Here is a 9,861-nt window from a genome sequence, read left to right on the forward strand (position 1 = left end):
TGCAACCTCTTGGCTGGCCCTGTGACAAACTTCTCTGTGGCCCACCGCAGAATCCTCTCTGAGTCCTCGGCCTGTTCCTCTGTGTTTGTTTTCTAAGGGACAGTGGGTGCAGAGCTGGCCCCAACCTACATTCTTTGTTGGGATCCTAAGGCCTTCAGAGATTATCTGGCTTAGTGTTTCTCAGCTTTTTAAAATTCTATTTATCTTTTTTTTTTGGTGGCTGGCTGGTAAAGGGATTGAACCCTGGACCTTGGTGTTATTGACACCATGTTCTAACCAACTGAGTTAACCAGCCAGGCCTGCACTTAAAATCTTACCTCCTTTAGATATGAGAAAAGCCCCTCTGCCCCACCTTGGGGAACCATTCTAGTGTCTGGGGCGGTGTGCTTTGTGTTCCTGCTATCCATAAAAAGGCTTTTCTGTCTGACTCTGCTTTCTGCAGTCCCCGTTCTAAAACCAGGGTCCTTTTATAGTTCCAGAAATAAATTATAGGTCCAGGACTCCTTTCCCTCCTGACTGGTCGTTACCTGGGAGAAAAGTTCATGACACTTCAGGTGAGGTCTCCAGTGGGTGAGCAGCCAGGGGCAGGTTGGAGTCAGGGTCAGAGAAGGGGTAACCCATGTTCATGAGGATATGCTGGGTCCCTCTTGCATTCCTGGGCTCCTGGAGTGCTTTTTCTCCCGTAATCACCGTGCTCCATTGTGAGGGAGAGTGTACTAATCCGTTTCTGTTGCTTATAACAAAATACTTGGAACTGGGTAATTTTTTTTTTTTCCTTTTTGTCTTTTTTCGTGACCGGTAACGGGATTGCAACCCTCGTTGTTGTGCCCGTACTGCAACCGGCAACGGGATTGCAACCCTCGGTGTCGCACCTGCACCGTGCTCAACCAGTGAGCAGACCGGTCTCTATATGGGATCCGAACCCTCGGCGGGAGCGCCGCTGCGCTCCCAAGTGCCGCACTCTACCGAGTGCGCCACCGGGCCGGCCCCTTGAACTGGGTAATTTTTAAGAAAATAAAATTTATTGCTTACAAGGGCCGGCCCATGGCTCACTTGGGAGAGTGTGGTGCTGATAATGCCAAGGCCACGGGTTCGGATCCGTATATAGGGATGGGCGGTTCTGGTTAGCTCACTTGGGAGAGTGTGGTGCTGACAACACCAAGTCAAGATCCCCTTACCAGTCATCTTTTAAAAGAACAAAACCCCCCCAAATTTATTGCTTACAGTTTCTGAGGCTGGGAAGTCCAAAGTCTGGGAAAAACATGTGGTGAGGGTCTTGGTGGTGGCAACAGTGACCCAGAGGTCTCACATGGCAGAAAGTGGTGGAGCAGAGAGAGGGACAGACTCTTCGTGCTCCTCTTTTAAAGCCCTCAGAACCACGCCTCTGCCTGCCATTATTAATCTATTCACTACTGCTTGGTCCTGCAATCTAAGCACCTCTTCAAAGACACACCTTTCGGGCCGACCCCGTGGCGCACTCGGGAGAGTGCGGCGCTGGGAGCGCAGCGACGCTCCCGCCGCGGGCTCGGATCCTATATAGGAATGGCTGGGGCGGTCACTGGCTGAGGGCGGGGCAGGGGACACCACACCAAGGGGTGCAATCCCCTTACCGGTCACAAAAAAGACAAAAAAAAAAAAAACAAAGACACACCTTTCGGGCCGACCCCGTGGCGCACTCGGGAGAGTGCGGCGCTGGGAGCGCAGCGACGCTCCCGCCGCGGGCTCGGATCCTATATAGGAATGGCTGGGGCGGTCACTGGCTGAGGGCGGGGCAGGGGACACCACACCAAGGGTTGCAATCCCCTTACCGGTCACAAAAAAGACAAAAAAAAAAAAAAACAAACAAAGACACACCTTTCCATCACCATCATAGGATTTCCCATCCTCTTAACACTGTCACAGTGGGGATCCAGACACTCAATCCAAGGCAGAGAGTGAGTTGTTGAAGGAGCTCAGAGTTAGGACTCAAACCCAGATCTTTCTGTTGCCAAAACCCTACATCGGGCCTTTCAGCCTCTCGGTTCCTTTCCCTACTGGGCCATTGGATTCTAAACTGAGATCACTCAGGAGATGTGACATTGTTTGTGAAGTTGATTGGGATGCTTTTCTGATGACACTTAAAGGACACAAAGGAGCAGATATTAATCCAGGCACTTGGTGGGGGTCCTTGTACAGTACTAGAGCCACCCCCAAGGCATTTATGAAGTAGTGTGAGAGCAGGAAAGAGCCGGCTACAAAGGCCAGCAGGCAAAGTTGGGACCAGACCACATCCTGACTGATGTCAGGCAGGTTATCTTAGCCTCTGTTTCTTCACTCATAAAGTGGGGGATGGTCTCTGCCTTGTAGGTGTATGGTAATGTCCCCAGAATCAGCCTCAGTATACAGCGAGGAAGGCAACTGAAGCAAGGTTGGTGACAGCTCCCTTTGAGTCTGGCTTTTCTCAAAATAAGATGTTCCTGTGTAACCAGAGTCTCTCCAGTTCCCATTATCACATCTCTTGTATAGTTTTAATTCTGGAGAAGTACAGTTATGAGGTTTTTTGTTTTTTAATACTTTTTTTTTATTACTGACTTATTTTTTAAAAAACATTTGTAAATATTTATGGGATATATACAGGGTGTTGTTTCAATCAGTACATGCATATACTGCACACTGATTCACTTAGAATACATAGTATAGCATTGAACCATTAATCCAGTACTTTTCCTCCTAATATAAGGATTGCCATTTTAAGCTTTCTAAATTTTTTGGCAGCTGGCAAGTACAGGGATTGAACCCTGGACCTTGGTCTTATCAGCACTGTGCTCTAACCAGCTGAACTTATGATCAGCCCCATTTTAAGCATTTCGAACATACAATTGCATGGAATTAATTACATTCACAATGCTGTGTGACCCACCACCTGTCTATTTAAAGAATTTTTTTGTCATTCTAAACATAGACTCTGTGCCCGTTAAACAATAACTTCTCATTTTTCCTTCCCCCCAGTTTCTAGTAACCTCTAATCTACTTTTGTCTCTGATTTTTTTTTTCTTATTTTTAATTTGTTTTTTCTTAATTGGCTTGTGATAATTGTATATATTTATGGAATATAATGTGTATTTGGGTGCATTTATACAGCATACAGTGGTCATATCAGGGTATTTAGTATATTCATCACCTCAAACATTTGTCAGCTCTGTGTTGGGAACATGCAACGTCCTCTCAACCAGCTACTTGAAGTCATAACATAATTTGTTGTTGACTGTACTCTCCCTGTACTGCTGTAGAACATTGGATCTTATTCTTCCTATTTCTGTATAATTTTGTGTATTTGACATCCCCATTCTCCCTTCCTCCACTCTCCTTACCAGTCTCTAGTAGCCACTATTCTACTTGTGCTTCTGTGAGATCAACTTTCTTAGCTCCCACATGTGAGTGTGAACATGTGCTATTTCTCTTTCTGTGCTTGGCTTATTTCACTTAATATAATTTTCTCCAAGCTCATCCATGGTGCTGCAAATGGCAGAATTTCATTCTTTTTTATGGCTTAGTGGTATTCTATTGTGTATATGTACCACATTTTCTTTATTCAGTCATCTGTCAGTCGACATTTTGGTTGGTTCTTTGTCTTGACTATTGTGAATAGAGCTGCGATAAACACAAGAGTGTATGTATCCTTTTGACATGTTGATTTCCTTTCCTTTGGGTATATATACACCCAGCAGTGGGATTGCTGGGTCATATGGCAGTTCTGTCTGTGGTTGTTTGAGGAAGCCCCACACTGTTTTCCATAATGCCTGTACTAGTTTACATTCCCATCGGCAGTGTATGAATTCCCTTTTCTCTGCATCCTTGTCAGCATTTGTTATTTTCTGTCTTTTTGATGATAGCCATTCTAACTGGGATGAGATGATCATCCAGGGAGATATTTCATTGTGGTTTTGCTGTGCATTTCTCTCTCTTTTTTTTTTTGTCCTTTTTGAGACTGACCGCACTGCGCTCAGCCAGTGAGCGCTCCGGCCATCCCTATATAGGATCCGAACCCGCGGTGGGAGCGCTGCTACGCTCCCAGCGCCGCCCTTTCCCGAGTGTGCCACGGGTCCGGCCCTTGATGTGCATTTCTCTGATGATTAGTGGTGTTGAGCATTCTTTCATATACCTGTTGGCCATTTGTATGTCTTCTTTTGAGAAATATCTGTTCGGTCATTTGCTCATTTTTTAATCACATTGTTTTTTTACTATTGAGTTGAGTTCTTCATATACTCAAGATATTAACCCCTTATTGGATGCATAGTTTGCAAATGTTTTCTACTGTTCTGCGGGTTGTCTCTTCGCTCTGTTGATTGTTTCCTTTGCTGTGCAGAAGATTTTTAGTTTGATATAACAGTTGTGAGTTTTGACAAAGTCACAGAATCACATTCAGCTTAGAGCCATTCGAAAATTGTAATCCATTCTGGACTGAGTGGCCCTGGTTTCTGTGTTAGAAACAGGCAGCCTTTGGATCCTCATTGAGAGTTTCTGGCTCGGGACACCCCTTGGAAGCCTCCTGCTGTGGTTGTTCCATTGGTTTCCCAGATTGATGGTCAGTCTCTCATAGGACACAGCTGTATTTAATCACAGATTAGGTTGGTCAAGGCTTTTTGGCTTCAGTTTCCATGGAAGACTGACACACTGATTTTAAATAGTCATGCCAAGAGAATTTAATTTTATTCTTTAACTTTTTAATTGAGATATAGCAAACAGTGAAAAGTACACGTGTTTCACTAAATATGTTTTCACAAACTGAATACATCCTCGTAATCCAAATCTAGAAACAGAACATTACTGGTGTTCCTGAAGCCCCCCTCATGCCCACTTGCTGTCACTACCCTCTATTGACTTCTTTTTCTTTTTTTTTTTAATTGAGAACATTTATTTATTTTTATTTGAACATAGTTGATTGTACATATCTGGGGGGTACAGCATGGAATATCCATACCTGTGTGCAGTATTTGATGTTCAAATCAGAATAATAAGTGTATTCAACATTATACAATGTAATCAATTTCTGTGGCCCTCTACCAATCCCTCTATTGACTTCTATAATAGTATAGATTAGTTTTTCCTGCTTTTGCACTTTAAGTAAATGGAATTATATGTATGTACTCTCTGTCTTCTTGCTTTCACTCAACATTATGTTTGTGAGATTGTTTTATTTATTTATTTTTCGGGGCAACTAGCCAGTACAGGGATCTGATCTTAACCCTTGTCCTTGGTGTTATTAGCACCATGCTCTAATCAAGTGAGCTAACTGGCCAGCCCCGATTTACCCATATTTTTGAGTGTGGCAGTATTTAATTTTCATTGCTTTATAGTATTCTGTTTCTAGAATTTCTGTTTGGTTCTTTTCAAAACTACCTCTTTTTCATTCCTGTCTTATGATCCAATTTGGACATATTGAAGGTTATAGGCAGCGTCTGTGGCTTCTCAGAAAGAGAATTTCTTCTTCTTCTTCTTCTTCTTTTTTTTTGACAGTGGCAGGTGAATTGAAATCACCAAGATTTATTTTGTGTTTGCTATAATGGAGGGATTTGGAACATGAAGAGGCAGATAAAATAGTAGGAATAGTTCTCTCTCTTCCCCCACTTATTTTCCCTTTCCCATCTCTCTTTAACTTGGCAGTTTTTCTGACTTAGTCTCCCAATATATTGTGTGTGTTTTGTATTCAAAATAAATTGAAGTTGGAAGGCAACTTCTGGTTATGATTGGGTATGGAGATTGTCAAATCCTTTCGCCAAAAATGCAATGATGAAGCAGGACAGAATCGATGAAACCAAAACAAAACTATTTTAGCACTCTGAAAATTGACCAGAGGTATACAACAATCTGAGGAGTGTTTATGCATAAAAACCTGTTGAATTTTGGGTGACAATAGTGAAAATCTGTGGCATTTGGCCTGGGGCTATTCCCATGCCCCCTCCCAGCTCCTTGGTGAGGAGGTTTTCTGCCCAGCCGATGTAGGCTGTGAGGACCAACAGCTTCCCGGGGGGGGGGGGCGGGCAAAGAGGGAGATCATGCAATTTGGAGTGGTGGTCAACACCCTCACCCACGATCATGTTGGTCAAAGTGACAGTCCTGGAGATGGGCAAGTAGGGAGGGACAGTGGCTCTATTGATCCTAGATTGTGATCATGGTTGGGGCAAGACAGAAAAACCGTTTTAATAAATAATGGCTAAAAGCATATTTGAAGAGAAACTCATTCAAGAAACTCAACAAACCCTAAGTAACATAAATGCAAAGAGATCGACACATCATAGTCAAACTGTAGAAAGCCAAAGAAAAAGAGAAAATCTTGAAAGTAATGCGAGAAACAACTTACCACATTTGTGGGAACATTAATATGATTAACAGCTGACTTCTTTCTTGAGACAGTGGAAACCAGGAGGGAGTTGAATGATAGTAAGATACTCAAAGGAGAGAACTGTTAACCCAGAATTCTATATCTAGCCAAACTGTCTTTCAGAAATGAAGGCAGAAGAGACATTGTCAGATAAACAAAGACTGAGAGAGTCTGTTGCTGGCAGAGAAAGGAAATGACATGTTGACAACTTAAGTCCATGGGAGAAATAAAGAGCACTGAACATGGTAAATGTATGGGTTGGTAGAAAAGACTTACTGTTTTGGCACTCTGGAAAGCGACCAAAAGCAAGCGATAATCTGCAGGTCTGTAACGCATGTAGGTATGGTATGTGATGACAGCACGAGGGCACTTCAGAAAGCTCACAGAGAGATTCAGTTACCTCCCCCCCACAATCATGTTTAATCCATAATCCTACCCACTCCTCACCTCCCACCTACTGGATTACTTTGAAGCAAGTCTCAGATACATAATTTTATACATAAATATTTCAGTATATATCTCCTTTGTAAAAACAATATGAACTGGGCCGGCCTGTGGCTCACTCGGTAGAGTGCGGTGCTGATAACACCAAGGCCACGGGTTCGGATCCCATATAGGGATGGCCGGTTCGCTCACTGGCTGAGCGTGGTGCTGACAACACCAAGTCGAGGGTTAAGATCCCCTTACCGGTCATCTTAAAAAAAAAAAAAAAAAAAAACAATATGAACCATTTTCATACCTTGAAGCATTAACAGTAATTCCTCGATATCAACAAATATTTAGTCAATGTTTCATGTCTTCCTTATGTCACAAATGTTTTTTTTTTTTTTTTTTTTAAAAGATGACCAGTAAGGGGTTCTTAACCTTTGACTTGGTGTTGTCAGTACCACGCTCACCCAGTGAGCTAACCGGCCATGCCTATATAGGGATCCAAACCTGTGGCCTTGGTGTTATCAGCAGCACACTCTCCTGAGTGAGCCACGGGCCAGCCCCACAAATGTTTTTAATAGTCGATTTCTTCACATCAGAGTCCAAGCAAGGTCCATCTGTTGTAACTGTGCCTTTCAACATGAGGCATCATCATAAATCATTCCCCTTACAGATAAATGGCAAATTCTCTTCCGTGTAATTTTACATGCCCTCGATATGACTTTTAAAAATCTAAATGAAGGGTGGTGGGGACTTTGTGGTTGAAGGCCTGCATGTGCCACTGCCTCAGGCTGAGGGGCCATTGAAACATGTCGGGGATTGTGGGCTCATGTTACCTTTCAGTTCTATTTTTGCATGACTTTTTGCAGTTGTCTTACAGTACAAAAGAGAAGGAGTGAAATGGAGCAATATTGGAGCAAAAGGCTCTATATTTTATTGGAATCAAATTAGTATTAATCTGAAGTAGATTTTGATAAATGAAGATGCTTATTGTGATCTCTAAGCAACTATTAAGAAAATAACTTTAAAATATAGTATAAAAAAGAAAAACAGCAGTCAGGAATTAAAGTGGTACACTAAAAAATATTTAACATGAATGAAGGCAGTCACCGAGGAACCGAGGAACAAAAATAAGTAGATAAATAAAGAAGACATAGAAAACATATTAAAATGGCAAATGTAAATCCAGCCATATCAGTAATTTCAGTAAATGTGAATGGTCTAAATAAATACCCAGTCAAAAGGCAGGATTGTCAGGGATCAAAAAGATCCATCTTAATAATATGTTGTCTGTGACACTGCTTAGATTCAAGGACAAACGTAAAAGGATGGAAAAAGATATACTGGAAGTAATCACTAGAGAGCTGGGGTGACTGTATTAATATGAGATAAAATAGACTTTTTTTTTTTTTGCAGCTGGCTGGTATGGGGATCTGAACCCTTGATGTTACAAGGTGATGCTCTAACCAGCTGAGCTAACTGGCCAGCCAAAATAGACTTTAAGATAAGAAATATTACTAGAACCAAAGAGGAACATATCATAATGATACATCAGGAAGACATAATAGTCATAAAGGTATATGCACCATGCAACAGAGCTCCAAAATACCTGAGGCAGAAAGTGGTAGGATTGATAATAGAAACAGACGATTCATCAATTATAGAGATTTCAGTATCCTGCTGTCAGTAGCTGATGGAGCAGCTAGACAAAATCAGCAAGGTTATAGCAGACTTGAAGAACATCATCAGCTGACTCTGCCTGACCAGCATCTGTAGAACACTGCCTGTGGACACAGAATACATCTTCTCAGGTACACGTGGAACATTCTTCAGGGTAGACCATATGCTGGTCCACAGACAAGTTTCAAGGATAGCTGTAACACAAAAAGACAACAAGTGTTGGTGAGGATGTGTAGAAACTGGAACCCCTCATACATTGCTCGTAGGAATGTAAAATGGCACAAGAAGGCAATTTTTTACAAAGTTAAACATAAACTATATGACTCAGCAGTCTACCCAAGAGAAATGAAAACGTATGCCCACACAAAGACAGGTACATGGGTTCCATAGCACCATAATTCATAATGGCCGAAAAGTGGAAACAACACAGATGTCCATGGTTAAAACAAATGTGCTGCATCTGTACAGTAGATTACTGTTCAGCATTAAGAAGAACGCACTACCAACAAGTGCTACAGCATGGTTGAACCTCAGACTCACTGTGCCAAGGGGAAACAGCGGATCCAGTGGCTTCACATTGTCTAATTTCATGTATAGGGTCTGTCCTCCCCAAAACAGATTTGTTATAGAGGTGGAAAGCACTTAGTGGTTGCCTAGGGCAGGGGGTGGGGGTGGGAGCAGTGATTAACAGTACCTGGGCACAGCATACCTTTTTGAGATGGTGGAAGCTCTCTAGAATTAGATTGTGGTCATGGTTGCACAACTCTATAAATTTACTAAAAATCATTGAATTGTACTCTTACAGTGGATGAATTTTGTGATAGGTGAATTATACCTCAATATGGTTGTTAAAAATAATAAGTGGAAGTTAAAATAGTTGGGTTTCTGTTTTGGCATTTATAAATGTGCTCATTGGAAAAACAAAATCTACAGAGGTAGAAGTTGTGGGGCCAACCCAAAGATTGTGGGCACATGCTGCCCCAGCCCCACCCCTCCCTAAGTTTGGACCATGGAATAAAGCTGGAACTGGGGCAGGCAGCGGAAACTGCTTCTGGTTCTCTGGTTTGTTTCTGTGATAAGCAGATCCTACTCCTATACTTTCCTGTGGAGGAGACTCTCTTTCTGTCACAAATTGTTGATCTTTAGAAATATCGGCCACACCCAGGTGAGAGCAGCTTGATTTTTTTTTTTTTTTTTTCTTTTTGGGTGGAGGAGTATTTAATTTGGTAAAATGTGAAACTCTTCTCTAGAGGTCCTGCACCTGAAAGGTAAAGATTGGGTTCCTGGGTCATCCTGGACCTGCACGGGGTGAGGGCTCCATGAATGGCCACCCCCACACTTCCCCAAGAGAACGTTTTCGTGTGTGCATTTCTTGGAAGCGTTGACCATCC

At 42.4% G+C, this 9,861-nt stretch overlaps 1 protein-coding gene across 4 annotated transcripts in view; it reads left to right on the forward strand.

Annotated features, from left to right (window-relative positions):
- The window catches only part of GATAD2A (GATA zinc finger domain containing 2A), a 66,706-nt gene that overhangs the window by 20,719 nt on the left and 36,126 nt on the right, over nucleotides 1–9,861 (forward strand). The window lies entirely within an intron of this gene.

Source organism: Galeopterus variegatus, unplaced genomic scaffold, assembly GCF_000696425.1.
Source record: "Galeopterus variegatus unplaced genomic scaffold, G_variegatus-3.0.2 Scaffold526, whole genome shotgun sequence".
Taxonomy (NCBI): domain Eukaryota; kingdom Metazoa; phylum Chordata; class Mammalia; order Dermoptera; family Cynocephalidae; genus Galeopterus; species Galeopterus variegatus.